The sequence below is a fragment of the Balaenoptera physalus genome (genome assembly GCF_965194825.1).
Source record: "Balaenoptera physalus genome assembly, chromosome: 14".
NCBI lineage: Eukaryota > Metazoa > Chordata > Mammalia > Artiodactyla > Balaenopteridae > Balaenoptera > Balaenoptera physalus.
Window position 1 is genome coordinate 21,757,945 of NC_138893.1, and position 27,400 is coordinate 21,785,344.

The following is a 27,400-nucleotide window of genomic DNA, read 5'->3' on the forward strand; positions in this document are numbered from 1 at the left end:
CATGAGTGCGAGTTTGGACGGTGAGATGGCTGCTTTTGGCGAAGCTGCTCCCTACCTTCGAAAATCGGAAAAGGAGCGGATTGAAGCCCAAAACAGGCCCTTCAATGCTAAATCATCAGTCTTTGTGGCGGAGCCCAAGGAATCCTATGTGAAGAGCATCATACAAAGCAAAGAAGGAGGGAAAGTAACTGTAAAGACAGAACGTGGAGCAGTAAGTAAAAACATAAGGAGAAAATACTCCCTGCTTTATTCCTCCACCTCCTCGCTTCAAGTTGAAGCCTTCGTTGCTCAGAATCTCTAAGCCTACTGCCAATACAGACACCCTTCTGGTCCATTAACAGACATCAGATTTGGAAGGTAGAAGAAATTCTCAGCAGTAACCTCATTTCTCCCTTTCCCAACTACCCAAAGGACTTTAAAGCCACTAGGCTTGGCCTCCAGCATTTCCCTTCAATTTCTCACTTCCCAGTCTAAATCCCCAAACTTGGGAGAAACAAAAACTAGCTTCTCCTATCAAAACAATTACTATCTACTTAGATAAACAATGTATTAATATCCCCATTACTGTCCCCCAAATTGAAGTTTCTTGTAATAAATGGCCAGGAAAATGAAAAATTAAACCCATTTAAGTAAAATGAAATAAACTGATAAATAAACCTGGGACAAGGAAATGTGGGAGGAAAAAAGTACTTTTTAAAGAGTAGTACGTATTCTAGCTCATCAGAGGAAACAGATTTTCTTAACCATCAAACGCTAAGATGAATGTATTTTCATGCCTTTATTTAAAAGACACCGAATAATATAATGGAAAGTGTCCACAACTGTAGTCTTATAATTAAAGCAGATAAACATAAATCCTACCTCCAACCATTAATACAAACTTGTCTCTTACTTTACTTGCCAGACTCTGTCAGAGAAGACCAAGTCTTCCCCATGAACCCTCCCAAATACGACAAGGTTGAGGACATGGTCGTGATGACCCACCTGCACGAGCCAGCAGTGCTGTACAACCTCAAAGAGCGTTACGCAGCCTGGATGATCTGTGCGAGCGCCCTTCAACCTCTCTTTATTCCACCTATCTCTCCAAGTAAAAACAAATCCCACACGTTGAATATTCTGATTTTCTCAGACCTGCTCGGGCCTCTTCTGTGTCACCGTCAACCCCTACAAGTGGCTGCCGGTGTACAACCCCGAGGTGGGGGCTGCCTACCGAGGCAAAAAGCGCCAGGAGGCCCCGCCCCGCATCTTCTCCGTCTCTGACAACGCCTATCAGTTCATGATGACTGGTGAGTGAGTGATGCATCTATTTACAGAAATGTGGAAATAGAATCTTTAACGAACAAACAGACTTTGGGCTTTGATTACAATAATACATTGCAGCCACATGGGGCTTCACTGCTTTCAAGAAACTTTCAGAGCTGTAATATCACATATTCTTCCCTGCAGCCATTCTATAGATGAGTAAAGTGAAGCTCACTGAATTCATTGACCTACCCAAGCTAACCCAGCTGGTAGCCAGAAACCTAGTTGAAATAATTAGTAGACCTCTGTAAACATATTTGTTGTTGCTTTCTCACATTTTTTACTTTCTGATTTGGACAGAAAAAAAGTTCAAGTAGATTTTTAAAAAATATCCACATCCACAGCAATCAAGGAAAATAGTTACCAGCCCTAGCGGGAAAGCTTTGTGAATTCTTTATCTTTAAAAGACACAGCTAATATCACTAGCCTTTGGGGTAGAACAGGAGTAAAGAAAGAGCTATGACTTTCCTCTCAAAGATTTTGAAGCATTTTCCTACAAGAATAGAAGAAAATAGAAATCCCTCTTTCTTTGAAAATACTTTTTTTTAAGATTTTTTTTTTTTGACGTGGACCATTTTTTTTTAAATCTTTATTGAATTTGTCACAATATTGCTTCTGTTTTCTGTTTTGGTTTTTTGGCTGCGAGGCACATGGGATCTTAGCTCCCTGACCAGGGATCAAATCTGCAACCCCTGCGTTGGAAGGCAAAGTCTTAACTACTGGACCACCAGGGAAGTCCCGAAAATATTTTTTAAAAATTATATCAAAGTCTGTTATTCCTGTCTTATCAAAGCATAAACAAATGGCTTTGATGCGAACTGTAGGCCCAAATACAGCATGGAAACCTTTTATCGGCACACACCAAATGTGTTGCCTTTGGAAATATTCTAAATTCCTGAGTTTCCTGTTCTTCCATGAGATATTAGAAACTGGAGAAGATTTTGTTCCTTTTTGTTTTTTTTATTTGATTGTTTGTTTTTTTGCACTGTTTTTAAATTGTCTTTTAAAGGAGAAGAGGGAAGAGAAAGGGATAAAATAGGAATCTTCCATTACAAATTGGCCAGCAGTTCTACAAGGATATCATGCCAGGAAACTGTTGTTTAGTTGTCAGCAGAAGCTAGCTACCTTCCAGAAATTATCCAAATGTGGGCTCATTCCAGAGGTTTTAACACTTAGCAGTTGCATTTACACTGCTCTGTACACCACCACCCCTACAGAGGTCCCCACTCCCCCAAGTTTTGGGGCTGCTCCAAATTCAAGATTAGTTATCTCCAAACATGATTTTTGTATAAAAACCACCCCAAACTGTGGCATTTGACGAGGTTAGAGACTAGAACATTGTTTTCTTATCTATGCTCCCACTAGATGTGATATGATCTTTCTTGTATTTTCTTCTATTGGAAAAAGAAATCAAGCTGAATATGTTCCAAAATCTGTCTCTACTTCCCTGAATAGAGCTTTGAAGTTCTCTAAAGTCTATATCCACATATAAATGGCACCCAAATTAGCATCTATTTCTCTGAATAGATTTTTTTAGATTTGAGAATTCTCTAAAATCTGTGTCAGTATAGAATTAAAGATTTAACAAATCAGAAAATTGGTATATATCCAACATATCAGTCATATAACTAGTGACAATTTTTATTTTTATTACTTAAAAACGTGTATAAAATAAAAAGGAAAATAAAAGTAAATGAACACCAACATTTACAGTTCCAGATCCCTTCTTTTTTTAGTATTACCAGCTGTCAAATTCATATGAAAAACCAGGAGGAGGCCAGGTAGCAGAAAAATATATAAACTGGAAGTCAAATAGACCTAAACATCTTGATAAGCTATGTAACTATTGGAAAAGTCACTTATTTCTCTCTGGGTTTGTTTCTTCATCTGTTAAATGAAACTTCAGAATTGTAGGATTCTTACTGAAGTAGTTACAGATGAAATTATATGATGCCTGGAATTTTCTTTAAAATAACCAAGTGAGTTTAGGATGGGTGTACAGGTTATACAAAGTTGGCCAAATAATAACTGTTGAAACTTTATGATGGGTACATAGGAGCTCTTTATACATTATTGCCTCTACCTCTGTATACGTTTGAAACTTCCCATAGGTTTTAAAATTAATAATATTTTAAGAAGAAACAGATGATTCTTTGCCTCTCATTTTCATAAGTTTTACTCCAAGAGGCAAGTACTATCTGGGAGCTACACACAAAACCAAGATCACAGGCAACATCTTCAAAATGTTAAAAAGGATAAACTGATTAATCTTTACAGAGTCAATAATCTTTGTACTGAATGTGTACTATCTTTAAAAACTGATGGTCTTGATTTCTTTTTTACAGAACGTGAGAACCAGTCCATCCTGATCACGTATGTGATTTTTTTCTTCTTCTCTGGTTTGTGATGATCGTCTTAGATGTCGACAATGTGAGCTGTAGTTCTGATCTCTTCTCTGGTTTCTCTTTGACAGTGGAGAATCTGGGGCAGGAAAGACTGTGAACACGAAGCGTGTGATCCAGTACTTTGCAACAATTGCAGTTACTGGAGAGAAGAAGAAGGAGGAAACTGGCAAAATGCAAGTGCGTCTGACTGGCGTGTCAGAATCAAGACTGGCAGGGCGTGCAGGAAGCCCCAGATGTGAGGACTGTTCTTGCCTCTGCAGGGGACTCTGGAAGATCAAATCATCAGTGCCAACCCCCTGCTGGAGGCTTTTGGCAACGCCAAGACTGTGAGGAATGACAACTCCTCTCGCTTTGTGAGTCTCTGGGTCACAGAAGGGTGTTCTCAGGTATTAAATGCCCAAAAAGGCATGTCTGAGTTATTAACTCAACCTCTTGTTACTCGTGTGCTAACAGTTTTGTATATAACATCATCTTTTTCACTTGCAAGGGTAAATTCATCAGGATCCACTTCGGTACCACAGGGAAACTGGCTTCTGCTGATATTGAAACATGTGAGTAACAGGTCCATTGAAAATCAAACAGAGAAACAAGTGATGTCATTTGCAGGGATATTTTGCAACACTTGTTGAGCACTGAGCCTGCTGGCGGTGTTGCCCGTGAGCTAATGCCAAACTTATCCATAATCGCTGCGTGCTCTATTTACCTCAGTCTCAGACTGATGGCTCTATAACACATTCTGCAATTCCTGCCTCAGAAGCAACTATGACATTTTCTCCAGGAAAAACAGTAGGACTATCTATGGACTCCTATGAGTTATCTATAGGCTTACAATACATTTCTGTGATTTGCTCTTTTTTTTTTTTTTTTAATTTATTTATTTATTTATTTATGGCTGTGTTGGGTCTTCGTTTCCGTGCGACGGCTTTCTCTAGTTGCGGCAAGTGGGGGCCACTCTTCATCGCGGTGCGCGGGCCTCTCACTATCGCGGCCTCTCTTGTTGTGGAGCACAGGCTCCAGATGCGCAGGCTCAGTAATTGTGGCTCAAGGGCCTAGTTCCTCCGCGGCATGTGGGATCTTCCCAGACCAGGGCTCGAACCCGTGTCTCCTGCACTGGCGGGCGGATTCTTAACCACTGCACCACCAGGGAAGCCCCCTGTGATTTGCTCTTGATCTGAACTTTTTTTTTTTTTTTAAATAAATTTATTTATTTATTTTTGGCTGTGTTGGGCCTTCGTTTCTGTGCAAGGGCTTTCTCTAGTTGCGGCGAGCCGGGGCCACTCTTCATCGTGGTGCGCAGGCCTCTCACTGTCGCGGCCTCTCTTGTTGCGGAGCACAGGCTCCAGACGCGCAGGCTCAGTAGTTGTGGCTCACGGGCCCAGTTGCTCCACGGCATGTGGGATCTTCCCAGACCAGGGCTCGAACCCGTGTCCCCTGCATTGGCAGGCGGATTCTCAACCACTGCACCACCAGGGAAGCCCAATCTGAGCTTTGGTAGGTGTTTCCAAGGTAAGTCCCTCACCAAAGAATCTAAGGTGATCTGAGGAAGGAGGGGATATTAAGGATCAACTATAATACAGAGGTCGCAGGTCATCCATATGCAAAGTTGATTTTTACTAGAGCATGCATACTTCACTCTCTGCTCTTAGATGGTGAGAACCTTGGCTAATTGCCATACGTATTTGGAATTCTTACATGTAGTACCAACAGGATCCATCATCACGTTGAAATCTCAATGGAGCCGAACGTCATGTCCCCAATTTTAGCCAAAGACACTGCAGTTCATTTAATATCTCAGCAGCATTGATATTTTTTTCTAATTCAATGTCTATTTCCCTCTCTTTCCAGATCTTCTAGAAAAGTCTAGAGTTACTTTCTGGTTAAAGGCAGAAAGAAGCTACCATATTTTTTATCAGATCACTTCCAATAAGAAGGCAGATCTGATTGGTAAGGATGAACTTAAGTTCACAGACAAAAGTTAATATTTTTGTTAACAACTTCTAATGTAAAACATACACCCTGAATTCTATGTATCCAGAAATGCTCCTGATCACCACCAACCCATATGACTATGCCTTCGTCAGTCAAGGGGAGATCACAGTCACTAGCATTGATGACCAAGAAGAGCTAATGGACACTGATGTAAGACACACACTCACTTTTTAAAAATCCATTATGTATGGAAATGACAATAGCAACCACACTATAAGTGCGGTTACCTTAGAATATAGAGTAAATTCTCCAAAATATGTTAAGTCTCTTCTTCCTTAACTTTGTCCTGTCATTTCTCCTGGCAGAGTGCCATTGACATCCTGGGCTTTACTCCTGAGGAGAAAGTGTCCATCTACAAGCTCACAGGGGCTGTGATGCATTATGGAAACATGAAATTCAAGCAAAAGCAGCGTGAGGAGCAAGCGGAGCCAGATGGCACCGAAGGTACCAAATGAACCTCCATCTGGGTTTAAATTAGAGAATATGGCAAGAAAAAAAAAAGGTTATTCTAAACTCACATTTCCTTTGTAGCTGGACTTCTGAGGGGCAGGTACACATTTACACACACTGCATGCTTTCCTCACCCCCTTTCCCTCCTCACATCTCCATATCTCCATCTTTCTATGCAGCCCAAATGAACCCTAATAGCCACTTGCAAGGATACATCTAAAAAGCACAACCTGGGGCCAGATCATTAGAGAGGGAATGAGACAGAACCATGAGCTTGCTTTGCCTTAGCAATGGCGAGAAGGTATATAGGATAACTTGGCATATTGGTCTATTTCAGCACCAGCTGGGTAAACCTAGTGGAGGGATACAGGGTCTCGCCCAAACACAGAGCTGGGGTTGCAGGACATCTGTGCACATGTGTGTGTGTGTTGTCTACATTTAACCTTCAGACAATCTAGGTAACAAGTAAGATAAAAAAGAAACTGAGAAAGAAAAATCATATACTCTATGTATGGAAAGAACATGGAACTTACAGGATCTACCACGGAAGCTAAAGTTATCTGCTCCTTTAAGCCTTTCCTGACCACCCTGGCTCGACATTCTCTCTCCCTCATTTACATCATAGTCACTGACAAAATTTTTGAAGGGGACTCTGTAGGAATCATGCACTAAAATTTAATCCTCACATTTTCAGATAAAGAAACTAATTCGTTGAGGTTAAATTGGGAGGAGCTAAATTGAGATAAGGTGTATTTATCTTACCTTCCACCCCCACCTACTGTGTCTTAAGAGCAGGGACTCTGGCTTTTGTGTTACATAAATTATTTCCATAAACACTGGACATATTTTTATTGTTGTTAAATTTCTCAGGAGTTGCTTGCAACAAATCACCAAAGGCCAGTGTAACTGACTGACCATTTATTAGCAAGTACATGCTCTAATATACAGAGAGACTCACCTGATCTTCTGTAGAATTATTTAAAGCTTTTTATTTATATAATAACGAAAATGGATGGAGGAAAATGGAAAGACTACCTTGAAGAAGTATCTGCTGTTAAACAACATTCCTTGAATTGTGTCTCTGCAGTTGCTGACAAAGCTGCCTATCTCCAGGGTCTGAACTCTGCTGATCTACTCAAAGCCCTTTGCTATCCCAGGGTCAAGGTCGGCAATGAATACGTCACCAAAGGCCAGACTGTGCAGCAGGTAAGCGCACAACCTCAATGAATCACACACATCCCAGGCCTTTCATGGTGCCAACAAACATTACTCTGTCTATGAAGGTGTACAATGCAGTGGGCGCTCTGGCCAAAGCCATCTACGAGAAGATGTTCCTGTGGATGGTCACTCGCATCAACCAGCAGCTGGACACCAAGCAGCCCAGGCAGTTTTTCATCGGGGTCTTGGACATTGCTGGCTTTGAGATCTTTGATGTGAGTTTATCTTCATATTAATAAAAAGTAGGAGAAAGGCAATTTGGGTTTTGATATACTGAGTATTATTATTCATTTACACTTGTAGTGTCTACATTGCTCTCTCCAGCATGGCACCTAGAACGAAACAGCTAGGAGGTAACTGGATAATAACAGAAGTAATAATAATAGCTAACATTTATCACGAAGCCTGTATTTCTGGCTTCTCTACTAAGCACTTCAAAATCTTACCTCATTTAATCTTCACAACAACCCATGAAGGAGTAACTAATATTACTTCTAATTACATGTGGAGAAACAGATGCAAGAAAATCAAAACACTTGCTAAAGATCCTCCAGCTATATAAGGCAAAGCCACGACAGGAACCTGGCTATGTAACGTTTGGTCCATACACAAGGTACCTCCCATGGAGGAGAAACGGCCTAGAGGTAGAAGCGTAGTGACAGTTCATAGTCTTCCCTCTTCCAGATTCATCTGACACACACCATTTCCCCTCTGGGGCATCAGCTTTTTCATCTATAAAATGAGGGTGTCAATTATTATAAAGACTCCATCAGATCTTCAATTTCTATACCACATCAGGTCCCCACTTTCACAGACCTGACAATGAGGATTTACCAAATGTTTGATATGAATAGAAGAGCAATTAGCCTATTAATTTCACTCTGCACATCAACTAAAGGTCTTAAGAAAAGCTTTCCTTAATAAGGTGACGCCAAAAGTGAAAATGTGACCTTTATCTTGAATGGGGGGGGGGGTAAAAGAAGTGAGGCTTTGTAATGAATTACTTTCACCCTTAAATCTGAACCATAACTCATAGGATCATGGTTATAATTTTAATGCACATTTTTGCCCATGCAATCTTCAGAGGTGGAAAGAGGTAGATTCTACCAGAACTCTTGCTGTGTGATTGACAGCTGTGACTTTAAATAATGCTCAGAAATCATGAAAAGGGTTCATGTCAAAAATGATTATTTTTTCCCTGGGATTTCTGAAGAGACAACAATCAGTTTAAACTTTATTTCTTTATTGTATTCCACATATTTTCAATAAAAGATTTTTCAGTAATGAATTCTACTGCTATAAAAATCCACTTAATGTTGGAAATTTGGTTTTGTGCAGTTCAACACCCTGGAGCAGCTGTGCATCAACTTCACCAACGAGAAACTGCAACAGTGTTTCAACCACCACATGTTTGTGCTGGAGCAGGAGGAGTACAAGAAGGAGGGCATCGAGTGGGAGTTCATCGACTTCGGGATGGACCTGGCCGCCTGCATTGAGCTCATCGAGAAGGTCTGTTTGACTTCTAAAGGAAACCCGAACTGAAAGGATAACTTTCCCAAGTGCCTTAAGCAACTCCAGAATGTATTACTGTAATCTTAAATAGACTGATATCAGAACAAGTTAGAAAATTACTTTAGAAATGACTTTCTCTTTTCAACTTTTACGTAAGAAGAATCAGAGAGTGTTTAGCTTCATTTTGTCGTAACAAGTTCTGTTCTAACACTGACTCAGATCTAAGTTTAAAGCAGCATCTCTATTGAGATGGTCTGCTTCACTAGAAGAACTACCTCATTTGTTCTAAATCTATCTCCACTATGATCCAAGATGTCAACAATAGAAATAACTATTTTCTAAATCAAAATTAATGCACAGGTCACACAGCTAGGGCTTATATCAAAGGTAACCTGTTTGGAAGTCAAGAGTCAAATTGCTATGCTTCTTCATAATCTATCTTTAAGGGATTAAATGCACAAAATGTCTTAAATAAGGTTTGCATTATTTATACCGTTAAGTTATTGCATATAAAGTAAACATCATTCTAAGTCAGTAAGTCCTTTTCATAGAAAAATGAAACTCTGACAATAGATTAATTCACCAAACAGGGGAAAATGTGGTAATCACATAATCACAGAACATTTTAATAAGTCGCCCCCACTTATGCAGTGCTGACATTTGGAGTTTATATCCAGCTATTCTTTTAATTGAAAATAATGCTATGGATTGAATGTGAGAAAGAATGGTGGAAAAGTCATTCTAGTGATAACAAAAGGACCTCTTTGAGCTATGACCCTGGTTTACTTTATAAATATATTTAATTAGGAGTGCTCATAATTCAATCAAACGACAGCCACTATGTCTATATCTTTTGAGACCAGATAGGTTGACACCAATGTCTACTTTTCTGAATTCAGCCACTGGGTATCTTCTCCATCCTGGAAGAGGAGTGCATGTTCCCCAAGGCCACAGACACCTCCTTCAAGAACAAGCTGTATGACCAGCACCTGGGCAAGTGTGCCAACTTCCAGAAGCCCAAAGTGGTCAAGGGCAGGGCCGAGGCCCACTTCTCACTGGTTCACTACGCGGGCACCGTGGATTACAACATCGCCGGCTGGCTGGACAAGAACAAGGACCCCCTGAACGGCAGTGTGGTTGGGCTGTACCAGACGTCTGCAGTGAAGACTCTGGCCAGTCTCTTTTCCACATATGCTAGTGCTGAAGCTGGTACTTTCTGTGCCCCTGATCTAAATTAACCTCTCCCCACAGAACGTTCACATACCATTCCAGCCTCTGGGACTCTACTTTCGTTGATGGGTTTTCTTTTTATCTTAGACAGCGGCGCAAAGAAAGGTGCTAAGAAGAAGGGCTCTTCTTTCCAGACTGTGTTAGCCCTTTTCAGGGTGAAGTACAAATTTCATTCGAAAAATCTGTTCAGTTTCTATGACTTATCATAATTAGGATAAGAATAAAGGATTTAGAATAAATTAGGAGGGAATGGAATGTTAACAGGAATTACTTCAAATATTCCTTCTTGTCAGGGTACAGCCAAAGCAATACTCCTCCTGTAGGGCTGAATGTTTTACCTCTTATTCCTTATTATGCTCATCTAATGTATTCAGGAATTCCAAAATGCCCTTCGAAGCTTTCTCGCTATATAATAAGGCCGATTTTTAAGGAAGCACAGCTGAACTTCAAAGGTCTCCCTGTGGAAAGCCGTATCTTTATTCCACTAATGTTGCCCTTTGAGAATGTTCCTGAGTTCCCCTTTGAGAATTGAGCCTGAGACACACCCTTTAGGACATCCTTCCACCAAATCACATCTTTGTCCTCTGAGGTGGATTTAATTTTTTGTAATAGCTGAAAATTATCTAAAGCCAAACCTAGTGATTTAGATTGATGATTAAGATAGAAAAATCTCTCTTAAGAATAACAGTAATAATAACATTACTACAAATAATGTGATTCTCTTAGATGGCTTAAAAACTGGCTCTTCTAAAGGGGAACATATGGAGCATCTGGTCTAATGGTTGCTTTGTCAGGATTTCTATGGCTAAGTCTCGTTCTTTTTAAAACTAAAATGCAGATACTATGTATGACCTAAACAAGAAAACAGCCCTGTTCTTTTTTTCTCACTACCAATTTGCATTATTTCACCAAATATGCCCTTGTTTCATCAACTTATCCTTGTACATAATTGCAAGATTAGAAACTCACATTACTCACTTTATTTCCTAATAGTTAACTGAGATATGAAAAATAAAACACCTCTGCCTTCTCAACGAATATACCTAAGAAATACTGAGAAATAGCTACTTGCTAATTTTCTGTGGTGGAGTAAAACACCACTGTCTGTCATAATCAGTTACTCTATTTCTGGAATAACTCCCCCCATATGCTTCAGACTGTGATCATTCTCAGGTACCCAAGATCCACTCACACAAGGTCATGTAGTCTTATGATTTTAGACTCTTTCAAAAACAAAAACCAAAAAACAAGAGGTTACAGGTCCCAGGGAATAATACACTCAAGGAAGGAATGGCAAACATTGGACAGTGGCTAACCTAGGTTACCACTGTAAACTACTACTGTGAAACATATTAGCGCAGAGAGAGATGAAAGAGGCCTTAGAGGTAATCTCAACTATTTTCAGATGAGGCCCAGAAAGAGAAAAGGGATTTTATAGAGTCAAGGAGCTCATTAGTGGCAAAGCGAGACTGTAGTCTTTTGTCTTCTGATTCCCGGTCAAGAATACTTGCTGTGTGTCAAGGCTACTGAATTTGCAGTTTGTTTACAGGATAGATCCTAGGTGTCATAAATGAATACCAGGGAGAGCTGCATTTCTTCCCAGCACTTTAGCCTTTCAGTTATTTGGCAGGCTAGAACTCTTGAGACCTTTAAAACACAGAGCAACTGAAGCCTCATAGACTTTTACCTAATATAGTTAAGAAAGTGCCTAGGTTCCTTCCATATAATTACCAAAAAAGGCAATCTGAAATAGAACTTTCTCATCAAGTCCCTTCTACCTGGTTTTCTAGGAATATTTAAATAAACTGATGACCAATCTGAGGAGCACACACCCTCACTTCGTACGGTGTATCATTCCCAACGAAACCAAACTCCTGGTAAGATCTAAGATCATGAAATAATCAAACAGGCACAAGTTTGAAAATTCAGTGCCCAGTAGTAAGTACTCTGATTTATTTTTAGGCGCCATGGAGCATGATCTTGTCCTGCACCAGCTGAGGTGCAACGGTGTGCTGGAGGCCATCCGCATCGGCAGGAAGGGGTTCCCAAGCCGAATCTTATATGGGGATTTTAAACAAAGGCCAGTCTCCCTCTGTCATATTTCACTGAATGCTGTGACTAATTAATCATTTTCACTGTTGTCCTCTGTTCATTGTTTTTATGTATCCTGCTTCATCAATACTACGAAATTAAGTCAAATAATATAGTCTTGTGGTGCAAGAACAGAATACAGGCTAGAGAAGGTGGCATTTCTTAAAAATAGGACGGAAGCATGCATTAGCTTGTGGAAAAATCATATTGTTTCACTACCTGAACCTAAAAGGACAGCTGGATTTTCTACTTTTGCTTTTTCTCTTTTTACTGACGTTTTTTGGTGTCGTTTGGTTTTCATATATGATCACACCTTCCTAATCATTCTTCTTTTCTTCGACTGAACAGATACAGAGCTTTAAATGCAAGTGCTATTCCAGATGGACAGTTCATTGACAGCAAGCAGGCTTCTGAGAAACTTCTTGCCTCTACTGATATTGATCACACCCAGTACAAATTTGGACGTACAGAGGTATGGCTATTACTTACACCTGATCCAAGTCCTCTGCCATGGCTGGATCTCCTGTAGTCTGGGGATGATTTGGAACTCTCCCTCTCTCCAGGTTTTCTTCAAAGCTGGCCTGCTGGGTCTTCTGGAAGAAATGAGAGATGAAAAGTTGGTCCAGATTATAACAAGAACTCAAGCCATCTGTAGGGGATTCCTAATGAGGGTAGAATATCAGAAGATGTTGCAAAGGAGGTAACCATGCAGAGGATAAGGACTGTAAGGTCTCTTAGAGACTTTACATCGGTCTTCCTTACTCAGTAACTCTTTCATTTTGTGGTTAACATGCACTTCTCACCCAGTTCGGAACTCACTCTTACAACACATCAGCCTCTGCTTAACCCCTCACACTGGGATTCCCTTCAAAACTTCTCTCCTCCCTCAGTTTCTCTCATCTCACATACAGCAGCAGGAATCATTTGCAGTAAGCACTATTTTCATCATGCCGTATCTGTTTGCGGTTCCCCACGGTCTCCCACATCAAATCCAAGTTGCCTGTGTGTCTGTCAAGGCCACTCTCTATTCCCTACCTCATCTATCATCTCCCACCACACAGCCTTTTCCAGCCAGGCTAAACAATTTGCTTATCTCCTTCTCTCCTGTTTGTACAAGCCCTCCCCTCTCAGCCTAATTTATCTCTTTACCAATTCAAGACTTCCATTTCCGCTTCCTCTAATTAACCTCATCCAACCCATCCACCCAGCACTACTGCATTCCCTGTCCTTACACACACGTTTTGCATTCATTTTGCTCATCTGTACTTATTTACTTCTGTGGTATAAGTGTTCCCAAGTCTTTTCCATGTGTCAACATTATGGTTTATGTCATGATATCTGCCTTCTCAGAGATATGGTTCTTATAAATTGGACCTACAGAAATAGAATCTCCATTTTAACAAGCTTGAAGAGGCACACACATTGTTATAAGGCAGGTAAACCTTGCCAGTCTATTGCTACAGTGTGCAGGAATATCTTTTATTACTATTTTAAAATGTTATTTAAATAAAACAAATTTTGTAGCTAAATGCTCTTCAGACATTAACAATCTAACTGAGCAGGTAAGAAGTAGGCATTTGAAAGGACTTGAGAAAAGCCAGTCTATTATGTGAAGAAACTAACAAAAGTTGTTTATGGAGTAGATAATTCGGCAGCAATTAAAATAAGAGGAGAGGTTTCAAGGAAAACAGGATAAACCATAAGCTCAATTTAGGTGGGCAATTAGGAAAGCAAGCCATGCCCTTTCACAGGTCACGTCAGTGTGCCGAAGGCCAAGCAGCACAATTAACTTACACCTGCCACAGCCACTCCCAAGTCACTAATATTGTGATTTCTCAAATGTTCTTAAAATGGTACGTGTTGCTCATATATACAAAGTATTCTTCCTCTAAAGTCAGCTTCTTTGCTAATGTGACAGGGACTTGAGAACACACAATCGTTCAGTATGAGCAGTGCACATTAGCAAAGTGGTCATACTGAGGACCGCTCTGAGTGTGAGGGCGTGTGTGTGTGTGTGTCCTGCATATAAAATATACAGAATTTGCCACATCATTTACATGTGGGGGGGGTCATTAAAAGGGGAGTTTGTATGTAAAAAAATTAATACTAACAATAACATTGTCTCTAATGGATCAATCTACACTGATACTTTTCGGTCATTTCAGAGAAGTCCTTTTCTGCATCCAGTATAATGTACGTGCCTTCATGAACGTCAAGCACTGGCCCTGGATGAAACTCTTCTTCAAGATCAAGCCTCTGCTGAAGAGTGCGAAGACAGAGAAGGAGATGGCCACCATGAAGGAAGAGTTCCAGAAAACCAAAGAAGAACTTGCCAAGTCAGAGGCAAAAAGAAAGGAACTGGAGGAAAAAATGGTGACTCTCTTGAAAGAGAAAAATGAGCTGCAGCTCCAGGTTCAATCTGTGAGTACTCTGTGTGCTGAATGCACCATGTCATGGAAGCTTTTCTGGAATTCACATGCACTCTGGATTTACAAATGGCCTTTTCTTGAAAAAGAAAATTTCTAGTTGCTTTTTTCAGTATTTCACTTAACTTTCAATATTCCTGTGAAGAAGTAAGGCACCAACTACTTCCAAATTGCAAATGGAAAATGGGAGATTGAAGAATTTATTTAACAATATCACAAATTCAATAGGCATGAAGGAAGCAGTTTAAAGGCAAGCCCCCAAATCTCAGTCATTTTACTCATCTGCCTTGCCTGCTTCATCCCAGTCTTAAGAGCCCTGTTTCCTGAATACAAGTGTATGAGATTGTACTTAAACTCATAAAAGACAGTTATTCTTATTTCTCTCTGTATCTCTTTTCCTCAATCCCCAGGATTTAGCTCAATAAATTCATTTGCAGTTACTTAAACTGAACTACCACGGTGGAAGACAGAGCTAGTGACCGCTGTGATTCTTCCTTTGATACTGATCCTGAGTTCTCAAGGCCTCTGTTTATTGGTTAAAGAAGAAGTTGTAATCAGAGTGGGGGTAGGCTTGGCATCAGCACTCTGGCCAAATACAACCTCCCATTTTCTTGGTCCAACAAGCCCAACAATGTCATGAAGAAATCTGTAAAAAAAAAAGGATAGTTTTCTTAAAATGTTTAAGCTATTTTCAACTTTTCCTTCTGACAAGTTCACTTATATGAAGGTTACATTTTCCCAATCACAGCCTCTTCATCTTAACCTCTATTCATAGGTATTATCATTAGTCAGTGAGTAAATATATACTGAGTGTATGACTATTAAAAATAAAAGCGGGGCTTCCCTGGTGGTGCAGTGGTTGAGAATCCGCCTGCCAATGCAGGGGACACGGGTTCGAGCCGGGGTCTGGGAAGATCCCACATGCCGCGGAGCAACTGGGCCCGTGAGCCACAATTACTGAGCCTGCGCGTCTGGAGCCTGTGCTCCGCAACAAGAGAGGCCGCGATAGTGAGAGGCCCGTGCACCGCGATGAAGAGTGGCCCCCGCTTGCCGCAACTAGAGAAAGTCCTCGCACAGAAACGAAGACCCAACACAGCCATAAAAATAAATTAAAATTTAAAAAAAAATAAATAAATAAAATAAAAAAATAAAAGCAAAGGAACCCTGGAAGGCCTCATTATCAAAAGTTTTAACATTTTAAAAACTTAAGATATAAACAAACACTGAGAAGTTAAAGAAATTCCCCAGCCCAGAGTAATAAGGTCGTGGCTGAACTGATTTTTATGAGTCCTTTAATCATTTATAAAAACCTCATTGAGTTATGTAGTTTCTCAAAATTACAAGTTCTTATATAGTCTAATATTCATTTTGAGACTAATAGGTAATTCTTAAAATGGAAATGGAAACCTTGGACAATTATACAGCACTGTTATGGTCTATCAGGGAGGTTTTGAGTACATGAAAAATGCTTCATGGAAATGTATTTATAGGCATAATCTTACGTAGTTTTCCTTTTTAAAATTCAATGTAGCAACTAGTTGTTTGAGGCAAGTAGGGAATGATCAAAACTAACCAATTTGACTAAGTCAAAATTCTTTGAATATTATAGTTGAAATGCTCTTAGCAATCATTTATTCCAATCCTCTTAATTACATGAGATAATTGAGGGTAAGAGGAGTAAATCAATTTGCACAAGGTCATACATATGGAGGCAAATTTGGGACAAGAACCCAGGCTTCCTTTGGTCCTTCCACTCTTCTACACAATACTTTTTAAAATAGTCAATTGCTTCAATCCAGTCATTTTTCAGCCTAATTTGCTTCTAAATCTATAGTGCCATATCTAATTAGCTACATTTCTCCAGACAATGGAATGATGTTCAATTAATTTATATTCATACTGAAAAATTCATTAGCATTCAGTAAACACTACAACTTTGTGCAAAGAACAAGTTCAAAATAAGTAACAATTCTCTAAACAGCTCAGCAAATCTCTCCACAGGAAGCTGATGCCTTGGGCTGATGCAGAGGAGAGGTGTGAGCAACTGATTAAAAACAAAATCCAGCTGGTGGCAAAGATCAAGGAAGTGACTGAGAGAGCTGAGGATGAGGAAGAGATAGATCAATGCTGAGCTGACGGCCAAGAAGAGGAAATTGGAGGACGAATGTTCAGAACTGAAGAAAGACATAGATGACCTTGAGCTGACACTGGCCAAGGTTGAGAAGGAGAAACATGCCACAGAGAACAAGGTATGAAATATATTTGTATACAGCATATAGAGACTCTGCCATCTAACTAAGCTGCTTTAGAGCAGAGATAATCTCTTCCTTAACCTTTCTAGGTGAAAAACCTCACAGAAGAGATGGCAGGCCTGGACGAAGTCATAGCTAAGCTGACCAAGGAGAAGAAGGCCCTCCAGGAGGCCCATCAGCGGACCCTGGATGACCTGCAGGCAGAAGAGGACAAAGTGAACACCCTGAACAAAGCTAAAGCCAAGCTAGAGCAGCAAGTGGATGATGTGTGTTTTTAATACCCATTTGAAAGTTTTTTTTAATATACTTTCAATTTTTAACAAAGTTTATTTTCTCATTAGCTTGAAGGGTCTCTAGAACAAGAAAAGAAACTTCGAACGGATCTAGAAAGAGCCAAGAGGGAAGTGGAGGGTGACCTAAAATTGGCCCAAGAATCCATAGTAGATATAGAAAATGACAAACAGCAACTTGATGAGAAACTTAAAAAGTAGGAACTCCAGAAAAAAGATTCTATGCAACATCATCTTTCAATTCGTATGGGTACTAATACGCCTTGTTCTTCTGTCTAAAGGAAAGAATTTGAAATCAGCAATCTGCTAAGCAAAATTGAAGATGAGCAGGCAGTAGAAATTCAACTACAGAAGAAAATCAAAGAGTTGCAGGTGAGTCATCTCACCTCCATTTGTTTCTGCACCCAAAAAAACTGAAATTGAGATGAGTTCATGTTAATGTGCTGTGTCACTGCCAGGCCCGCATCGAGGAGCTGGAGGAGGAGATCGAGTCGGAGCGGGCCTCCCGCGCCAAAGCAGAGAAGCAGCGCTCGGACCTCTCCCGGGAGCTGGAGGAGATCAGCGAGCGGCTGGAAGAGGCCGGTGGGGCCACTTCGGCCCAGACTGAGATGAACGAGAAGCGGGAGCCGAGCTCCAGAAAATGCGCAGGGACCTGGAGGAGGCCACCCTGCAGCACGAGGCCACGGCGGCCACGCTGAGGAAGAAGCACGCGGACAGTGTGGCCGAGCTGGGGGAGCAGATTGACAACCTGCAGAGGGTCAAGCAGAAGCTGGAGAAGGAGAAGAGTGAGCTGAAGATGGAGACTGACGACCTTAGCAGTAATTCAGAGACCATTTCCAAAGCCAAGGTACCCAATACTGTCTTTAAATGAGCAGAGTTAATAACCTGCAAGAACCCTCATTGTTCTCTGGCATTAAACACTGGTTTGTAGGCAGTTTATAGCACTGATCTAAAATTTTGTATTCTAATCTATTCCATTTTATTTCATTTTTTTAAAATACTGGATATAATTTGTTAAGATTATTTCCAAATCTACTTTAAGTATCAGTGTCAAGTATCACTGGGATAAATGAATGAGTTCCAACAATGAGCACTTTAGGGAGATTATGCACCCGTCATACTTGAATCCTAGCATGTTCCATAGAGTTGGTGCCATAAGTTTCTACTCACACTTGACATAAATTTATTCACTCTAAAAATATTTTAAGAATCCAGTGGTAACTTTTTTTTTTTTTTCACTGTATTCAATGTCTCATCTTTCACGGGTACATGTGCTGTAGGGAAACCTTGAAAAGATGTGCCACGCTTTAGAAGATCAAGTGAGTGAACTTAAGACAAAGGAGGAAGAGCAGCAGCGGCTGATCAATGACCTGACGGCTCAGAGAGCACGCCTGCAGACGGAAGCGGGTAGAGATTTCCCTCAGTCCCGCAATTATGTACTAGACAAAAGCAATCCCAGGGGTTCTGAATTAACAGCAATACTCCCATATTAGAGGGGAGTAATCAACTATAGGAATTTGCTGAGCGGGTTAGAAGAAATAAAAAAAAGCAAGAAAGAATCAGCAGACTAGTTTATTTGTTACACTACAATAGCAATGCTGCTTTTTAATCTAGCCAATTATGTAACAATATTTATAATTAGATAAAGTATATATTTGTCATATACATATAATTATATATACAAACTTTAGGCTTGTTTGTTTATGCCATGAACAAATTCCTTTACTTCGGTAATTCTTAGGTGAATATTCCCGACAATTGGATGAGAAAGATGCTTTGGTCTCTCAGCTTTCAAGGACCAAACAAGCATCTACGCAGCAGACTGAGGAGCTGAAATGTCAGCTAGAGGAAGAAACTAAAGTAAGTTTTACCAAAAGTATTCTCGACTGATCAAATCTAAACATATTCAGTTAGGTTCTCCTTTAAGTGTATAAATTAAATATCACTGAAGAAATGAATTTAAGTCACTGAACTCATACTTCCACAGGCCAAGAACGCCCTGGCCCACGCCCTGCAGTCCTCCCGCCACGACTGTGACCTGCTGCGGGGACAGTATGAGGAGGAGCAGGAAGCCAAGGCCGAGCTGCAGAGGGTGCTGTCCAAGGCCAACAGCGAAGTGGCCCAGTGGAGAACCAAATACGAGACGGACGCCATCCAGCGCACAGAGGAGCTGGAGGAGGCCAAGTGTGTACTGTGAACTCTAGAGGAGGGACATGACATGGTTTCCCAGCTGCCCAACTCAGCAACTCCCAGAAACAGCTGTGATGATGATGATAACATAACAAAAGCAGAAGCTACCCTAAGTGCCATACTGTGTCAAATACTATCCTATTATTAACTCATTTAGTTTTCATAGCAACATTACATTGTATTATTATTCGTATCCCTGTTTTACAGATGAGGAAATTGAGACTGTGAGAGGTTAACCAACTAACACAAGAGCATATGATTAATAAATAGTACAGCTGGGATTAGAACCAGACATTCTGATTCCAGAGACCACCTTCTTAAGTATTGTAGTACAAAGACAGATCTCTTAAAACTCATGTTGGAGGCCATCTGAACTGTGCATAATGTTCAGGGTTAGTCTGAATAAAGTAAAGCCTTAGTCTGGGTACAGACCAAAGGAGACCTTCAGGTAGATCTTCTAGAGCATTACGGCTAAAGGTTTTTGTGTACCTTAGGCATGTATAGTTGGCACACAATTGGGAGTAAAGCAAGAATGTAGACAATTCAGAAGGGATAAAAAGAAAAACCTGCCTTTGCTTAGACTACATGAATTATCCTGATTTATTTATCCATTCCTCTCTCAGGTGAGACTGACCAAATATATATTATTAGAAGAAACTGGCTATTTTTCTCTAGGAAGAAAAGTATATAAAATAAAATGTAAAGTCTGAGAAAGCAAAAGAATATGCCCAGTATATCTGTGACCAATAAAATATCTAGTTAGTCTCAAATCCTTTTTGGAATGAGATGAGATATAAATCAATCAATAGAACTGCTCTGGCTAATCATTCTCCATACCATACTCAATCAGAAGCCCTGAAAATCCTGAAATCATATGCTGTAAGATACATACAATGTCAGCTCCAACAATGGCCTCTAACAATTCAAAAACAAAAAGGACTTGAGTCCAGTTGTTCACCACTTTGGACCTTTTCACAGTTTAATCCATCTGGAAAGCAGTTCTGGCTACCACAGTTTTGAAAACCATGCTACTTGACATTGTAGAAAAAGGACTATGAAAGGGGGTTGAGGAGTTTAGCACTTGCCCCTGTTCCTGACCTCTCTCCTTAACTGCCTGGCTAACTTTTCAGGAAGAAACTGGCCCAGCGTCTGCAGGAAGCCGAGGAACACGTAGAAGCCGTGAACGCCAAATGCGCTTCCCTTGAGAAGACCAAGCAGCGGCTCCAGAATGAAGTGGAGGACCTCATGCTTAATGTGGAGCGGTCTAATGCTGCCTGCGCGGCTCTCGATAAGAAGCAAAGGAACTTTGACAAGGTGGCCCAACCTGCTCAAACTCCACCGATGTTTTACTTAGTCTCCCTTTCTCCTTCCATTAGCTGACAGTTTACCGCTTTTCAGGTCCTATCAGAATGGAAACAGAAGTATGAGGAAACCCAGGCTGAACTTGAGGCCTCCCAGAGGGAGTCCTGTTCTCTCAGTACTGAGCTGTTCAAGGTCAAGAATGCCTACGAGGAATCCCTGGAACAACTTGAAATGCTAAAGAGAGAAAATAAGAACTTGCAGCATGAGTGCTCTTGAACTTCCCTACCCTATATGGCCCTGGAAAGACCTTTCCATGTTATATCAGTCTGACCACTTCTCCCTTCTGTTCACCCACAGAGGAGATTTCGGACCTCACTGGGCAGATTGCTGAGGGAGGGAAGCAAATCCATGAACTGGAGAAAATAAAGAAGCAAGTGGAACAAGAGAAATGTGAAATTCAGGCTGCCTTAGAGGAAGCAGAGGTATGTATATTGATGTTGTGGGGGGAAAATCAAAGATAAACATTGGTGGAAACACCACTGTTTTCATTGGGCAATGGTACTATGAGATGGATCCATTATTACAGAGCAGGTGAGAATCTGAACTCATATAACCTTTATGAAGGGCAATTTGGCAATAGTTATCAAAAGTCTTAAAAATGTAATAATATGACCTATCAGTTCTATTTCTAAGAATCTATCCCAAGAAAATTATCCTAAATGTAGGCAAAGCTTACACACAAGATGTCCAATCCAAAAACAAGGTAAAGCAAACTATAGAACATCCATATGATGCAATTTTCTACAGCCATTAAATGTAGTTAATATGGGGAAATATTTATGGTAGAGGATAATTTTTAAAGCAAGACACACATTTGCATATATAATAGAACTTTATCATGTATAAATATATATAAATAGGAAAAAAACTAGAAAAAAATGTACCACATTAAAATTGTGCCTCTAAGTGGAGGCAAAATAAGAAGGTTTTGTTTTTATAAATTACCCCACATTCCACAATGGACACATATTTTGTAATCAAAAATATGGATATGTTTTAAAACTGAGAATTTCTACAACAGGAATCACATGAACATTTTAATTTATAGAACGGGAGAGAATTCCTGTTTACTACACATAAGTTTAATCATATAATTTTTGTTACTACTCATATGAATAATATTTGTATAGCACTTTATACTTTACAAAGCACCCTTATTACAGAGTTGCCCAATAAAGTCTATGACTGAATAAATTAAAGGATGATTTACCTAGTAGGGTCCTAGAGCTGTTTTATTATACTTTGTAATATTAGACAAACTGATATTAATAAGAGTTTGGCTCACAAGGGAATACCCTCCAAATATTCATTTTCCATTATTAATTGATTATTAATTAATTGATCACTGTTTTGTTAAGGCACCTCTTGAACATGAAGAGGGAAAGATCCTGCGTATCCAGCTGGAGTTGAACCAAGTCAAGTCTGAAGTTGATAAGAAAATTGCTGAAAAAGATGAGGAAATTGACCAGCTGAAGAGGAACCACATTAGAGTCGTGGAGACCATGCAGAGCACACTGGGTGCTGAGATCAGGAGCAGGAATGATGCCCTGAGAGTCAAGAAGAAGATGGAAGGAGATCTGAATGAAATGGAAATCCAGCTGAACCACGCCAACCGCTTGGCAGCAGAGAGCTTGAGGAACTACAGGAACACCCAAGGGATCCTGAAGGTAGATGGGTCCACATTAACAGCCCAGACAAGTCAGGGAAGTGACCCGTCTCCCATTCATCACAACACCTTCTTGTTACACCATCCTTTTTTTTTTTTCTTTTAACAAATTATACAGTTCATAGTATGGAGGTAGCTAAAAATAAATACACATAGAATATATATTTATTTATTTTTGGCTGCATTGGGTCTTTGTTGCTGCACGCAGGCTTTCTCTAGTTGCGTCGAGCAGGGTCTACTCTTCGTTGCGGTGTGTGGGCTTCTCATTGCGGTGGCTTCTCTTGTCGCGGAGCATGGGCTCTAGAGCGCAGGCTCAGTAGTTGTGGCACACGGGTTTAGTTGCTCCGTGGCATGTGGGATCTTCCCGGACCAGGGCTCGAACCCATGTGTCCTGCATTGGTAGGCAGATTCTTAACCACCGCACCACCAGGGAAGTCCGAATATATTATTTTTAAAGAAACGTTCTATAAAAGAACAAACAGAAGCCCAGAGATAAGCTATGATATGAGAGAAATTAAAAGACTTTGGCACCAATAGGCCTGAGGTCAAGTCTTAGTTTTGTCACTTACTAGCTGCCTGATTTTAGGCAAGTTATTATAACCTCTCAGAACCTCTGTTTCTTCTACTAATTAAGAATGAAACTACCCACCTCATAGGGTTACTTGTGAGGATGAAGTGAGAAGACAGATGTCAAGTGCTGGGTACAGCATATGGAAAATGCTCCATAAATTATAGATACTGGTGACTCACACATGAAAAATAACAAGTTGATGGCATAAAACACAACAAGAATCAGTCTCCTGATAATCCTCTCTCACCTAAGCAGGTGACATCCCCATTTTCATGCTCCTTCAAATGACAGGCCTGTCATTTCCCGTTCCTGGCACCAACCCATTCTTCCAGTTCATCTCCTGGGATGTTCACATCCTCTTCAGAGTGTCTAAGCCTTTTTATTAACTTAACAGGATACCCAGCTCCACGTGGATGATGCTCTCCGGGGCCAAGAGGACCTGAAGGAGCAGCTGGCGATCGTGGAGCGCAGAGCCAACCTGCTGCAGGCCGAGATCGAGGAGCTGCCGGCCACCCTGGAGCAGACGGAGTGGAGCAGGAAGATGGCAGAGCAGGAGCTCCTGGACACCAGCGAGCACGTCCAGCTCCTGCACACCCAGGTGGGACCCTCACATCAAACAAATGCTGGTGTACTGTAAAGTGACGAATCAGAATTATAATATGGAAGTATGCTATTTTTATATATATGTGTATATTTAAAAGGATGGGGGAGATGCTTTAAAATATTAATTGCAATTACCTAGAAGTGATGCGATTATAGATGATTTTTTGCTGTGTGTTCTTTTTAAGATTTTCTACCAAAACGGGGCAGGGGTATTACTTTTTTTACTTAAAAAGATTTGACTAGATTATTTTGAAAACCATGGTGTGGAATAAACTTGAATAAAGATATCTGTTGACTCCAAAATCTGAAAATGTTCCGCGTAGCGTTTCCCATCAGGAGCGCTTCAGCGTTCAGCACTGCTATGTTCACAGTCCCTGTGCCTTGCAGGACACTCAGCATCGCTGACCAGCCCGGGCGTTAAATGCAGTAGCACGCCCTAGTTATTCTGACAACCACAAATATCCACCCCCATACATTTCCAAATACCCACTGAGGTGATATTGCTTCCCTTAGAGAACCACTGGGTTGAAATTTAAGAAAATGTTTCGTAAGAGTAATTCAGTATTCCCCAAGGGAGCAAACCATTCAAGCTAACAGAGAATAGATTCCTTCTAACTGAGAAACTCTCAGTGCCAGGCTCTCACAAAAAGAATCGACTCTTTTCTAATATTTCCAACCTTTTAAGGACAGAACACTAGCGATGTCTGGTTGACATATAATTGAAAGAGCAATTAACTAATATAGACATTCTTGAACCTCCATGTCCTTATGCATAAATCAGATGGACATTGGGGCAGTGGCGGGGCGGGGTAACCAACCTTGCAAAGATTAACATTTTGCACTGAACAAATATTTAAAGTTCAGTGAAATTTTGCCATTAGTCCCCTGCATAAGCCAACGAGTAAGACATTTGTAAAATCCCAAGTGTGCAAACTGCAGGTCTTGTAAATTTCCACTACTTTTAACAGAACACCAGCCTGATCAACACCAAGAAAAAATTGGAAAATGATGTTTCACAACTCCAGAGTGAAGTGGAAGAAGTAATTCAAGAATCACGCAATGCAGAAGAGAAGGCCGAGAAGGCCATCACTGACGTGAGCAAATGAGCATTTGTTTAACGACACTGTGTGTTACCTGCCATTACCAGGTTTATTATACTGGTTTATTTACTAATTAGGCGGCCATGATGGCCGAGGAGCTGAAGAAGGAGCAGGACACCAGCGCCCACCTGGAGCGGATGAAGAAGAACCTGGAGCAGACGGTGAAGGACCTGCAGCACCGCTTGGACGAGGCTGAGCAGCTGGCCCTGAAGGGCGGCAAGAAGCACATCCAGAAGCTGGAGGCCAGGGTGGGTCTCTCAATCTCTCTGAATCCGGGAAGTGAAAACGGCACTCCCCCATCCTTCTCTCTTCTTGTATATTGATTCCCATCCTTATCCTGTGGCTGGGGACAGCCACCCAATATCGTCAGTAGGTCCTGAGTTAATTAACATCCCCCAAAACTGACTATATAAGTATCTTTCTTGATTGTAGGTACGTGAGCTTGAAGGAGAGGTTGAAAGTGAGCAGAAACGTAATGCTGAGGCTGTTAAAGGTTTGCGGAAACACGAGAGAAGAGTAAAGGAACTCACCTACCAGGTAAGGGGAAGAGCTTTCTAGAATATCCAGACTTCCTGCACAAAGGGAAATTGAAAACCTGGTGACTATGTGGTACTCACAAATAGCTACATGTTAACTCGATATACATAAGGGGCAAATGACACAATCATCTATCACAGACCCTTTCCTAAGCTAGGAAAATCAGGAAGGCCTTTAGAAAATCGTGTAAGTGAGGAACGAATACAGGTTTCAAAGACAGATAAACTGGTATTAGTCCTAGTTTGGCCTCTTACTTTTTAAACTCGGATAGGTTACCTAACACTCTCAACCTTAATTCATCACCTGTAAAATAGAATAAAAACATCTACTCACCAGAGTAGGGAGGTAAGGATTAGAGACGTGTATAACTCTCCAATATAGTGCCTGCACACAGTGGACATTTAACAAGAGTGGCTACTGTTAATACTATGAAGGAAGCCTCAGAGTTGACCACATTTACCCCAGGCCCACCTGCCATCATATCAAAGTGATTTACTTCACCACCTGTAGTGGGTTGATTTTGTTGGATTCAATGCAGACCATTTTTTTCAAACTTCCAGACTGAGGAAGACCGCAAGAATGTTCTCAGGCTGCAAGACCTGGTAGATAAATTACAGGCAAAGGTGAAATGATACAAGAGACAAGCTGAGGAGGCTGTAAGTATCTTTAAGCCCTTGAGGGAAGAAGGAAACTTCGTTGGGGTTAGAAAGTATATTAAGAGAATGTGTTAATGAGAAAGAAAGAGACCAAGTAAGAATATGTCATTCTTATTTTAAGAGAGATGATATAAATATGAATTTACCCCCAAATCCTAATTATAGAATAAGACCTCAAGATGAGATATTTTTATTATTAAGCAATTTGTAGGGGTTGGGGGAAAAAAAGAAAATTCCAAATAACCCACCTTACTTGATAGCTGCAAAGAATATCCAGCAGAAAATCTAACACCATGATAAATATTCCTCTCCCTCTAGAAATGCACAAAATCAATTGTTCCCAAAAGCCAAACAGAAATCTTTTACCCCAGCTGACTCCTTCCCTCACTACCACTGTCATCAGCAGGGACTTATCTCTGCACATTCGCTGTAGCAAATTAGGATGTGTTGGAAGATTCTCCAGCTTCACTTTTCCTGGTTGTTCCCCACTCTTCCAGACACAATGTAGTGGGTAAGAGGTAAGAAAAGGGAACACGAAAGGGAGAGGCACGAATGGTAGTAAGTGCAACCAACAAAGGGCATACTTTCTTCCTATCCCCATCCCCCCACCCGCAGCGTCTCTGTATACCAGAGTCAAAATATATGGCAAAAACACTTCAACTGGGATTTTCCCAAAGTTAGAATTTGACCTTACATTTACTGTCTAACCTCTGTGAGCGAGCGCACATGGGTCTCTTCCTCCTTTCCACTCAGTCCATACATCATAAATAGACTTCACGTATACATGGGTTTGACATAATGAGCTCGTCTCTTCCATTTCAAAACTATTTCTTCTTTCATTCTTTAGAGTAAAAAATGTAACTGAAGTTACAAGTTCTGCCTGGATTTGAAATCAGATATGAGAAACAAACCGTAAGAAGGAAATATCTGAGTTGAGGAAATAATCCTGTTTGTGACAAGTGCAATGAGAACCACAAAGTCTAACTCTCACAACTTTATTCTTAGGAGGAACAATCCAATGCTAATCTTGCCAGATTCCGCAAGCTCCAGCACGAGCTGGAGGAGGCCGAGGAACGGGCTGACATTGCCGAGTCCCAGGTCAACAAGCTGCGGGTGAAGAGCCGGGAGATTCACACACAAGTCAGTGCAGAGCGAACACATCTGCCTGATGCTGCCAAGGGGCTGAAGAAATGCACAAAATGTGCTATTTTGGGTCACTTGCTTTGTGATGTTTTTCTCTTCATGTTGAATAAATAAAAACTACAGTGAACTGATAAACTGAACCAGACTCATTTACTTCCAAAATTACTTATTCTCAAACACAGTTCTCACCTAGCTATTATTATTCTAACATTATATATGGCTTTGTGGGACATTCAATATCTGTACCTCCCTCACCACCCCGCATCCCCTTTCCCATTTCCAGCTCCACCACACACACACACAATTATCTTTTACTGGACTTAATTTTATTAAGTCTCTCTAGATTGTTACAAATTACTAAGGAAACCACTCACTGAGGTTACCCCTTCAGACAGGACACACTCATG

General features: G+C 40.7%; 1 pseudogene across 1 annotated transcript; it reads left to right on the forward strand.

Moving 5' to 3' along the window:
- Positions 1-933: 933 nt before the first annotated feature.
- On the forward strand, positions 934-27,133 carry LOC309642907 (myosin-8-like; annotated as a pseudogene). The gene is made up of 37 exons (XR_014268602.1): positions 934-1,044; positions 1,130-1,286; positions 3,648-3,675; positions 3,776-3,884; positions 3,968-4,060; positions 4,195-4,258; positions 5,553-5,651; positions 5,743-5,846; positions 6,002-6,140; positions 7,234-7,352; positions 7,430-7,579; positions 8,703-8,873; positions 9,776-10,085; positions 10,194-10,261; positions 11,897-11,983; positions 12,069-12,186; positions 12,546-12,669; positions 12,761-12,897; positions 14,363-14,618; positions 16,625-16,872; positions 16,965-17,141; positions 17,217-17,362; positions 17,447-17,537; positions 17,624-18,012; positions 18,446-18,572; positions 18,907-19,025; positions 19,153-19,349; positions 20,486-20,669; positions 20,754-20,919; positions 21,015-21,139; positions 22,076-22,384; positions 23,349-23,552; positions 24,526-24,651; positions 24,735-24,905; positions 25,090-25,194; positions 25,755-25,850; positions 26,856-27,133. The product of XR_014268602.1 is annotated as a myosin-8-like (transcript).
- The last annotated feature ends 267 nt before the right edge of the window (positions 27,134-27,400 follow it).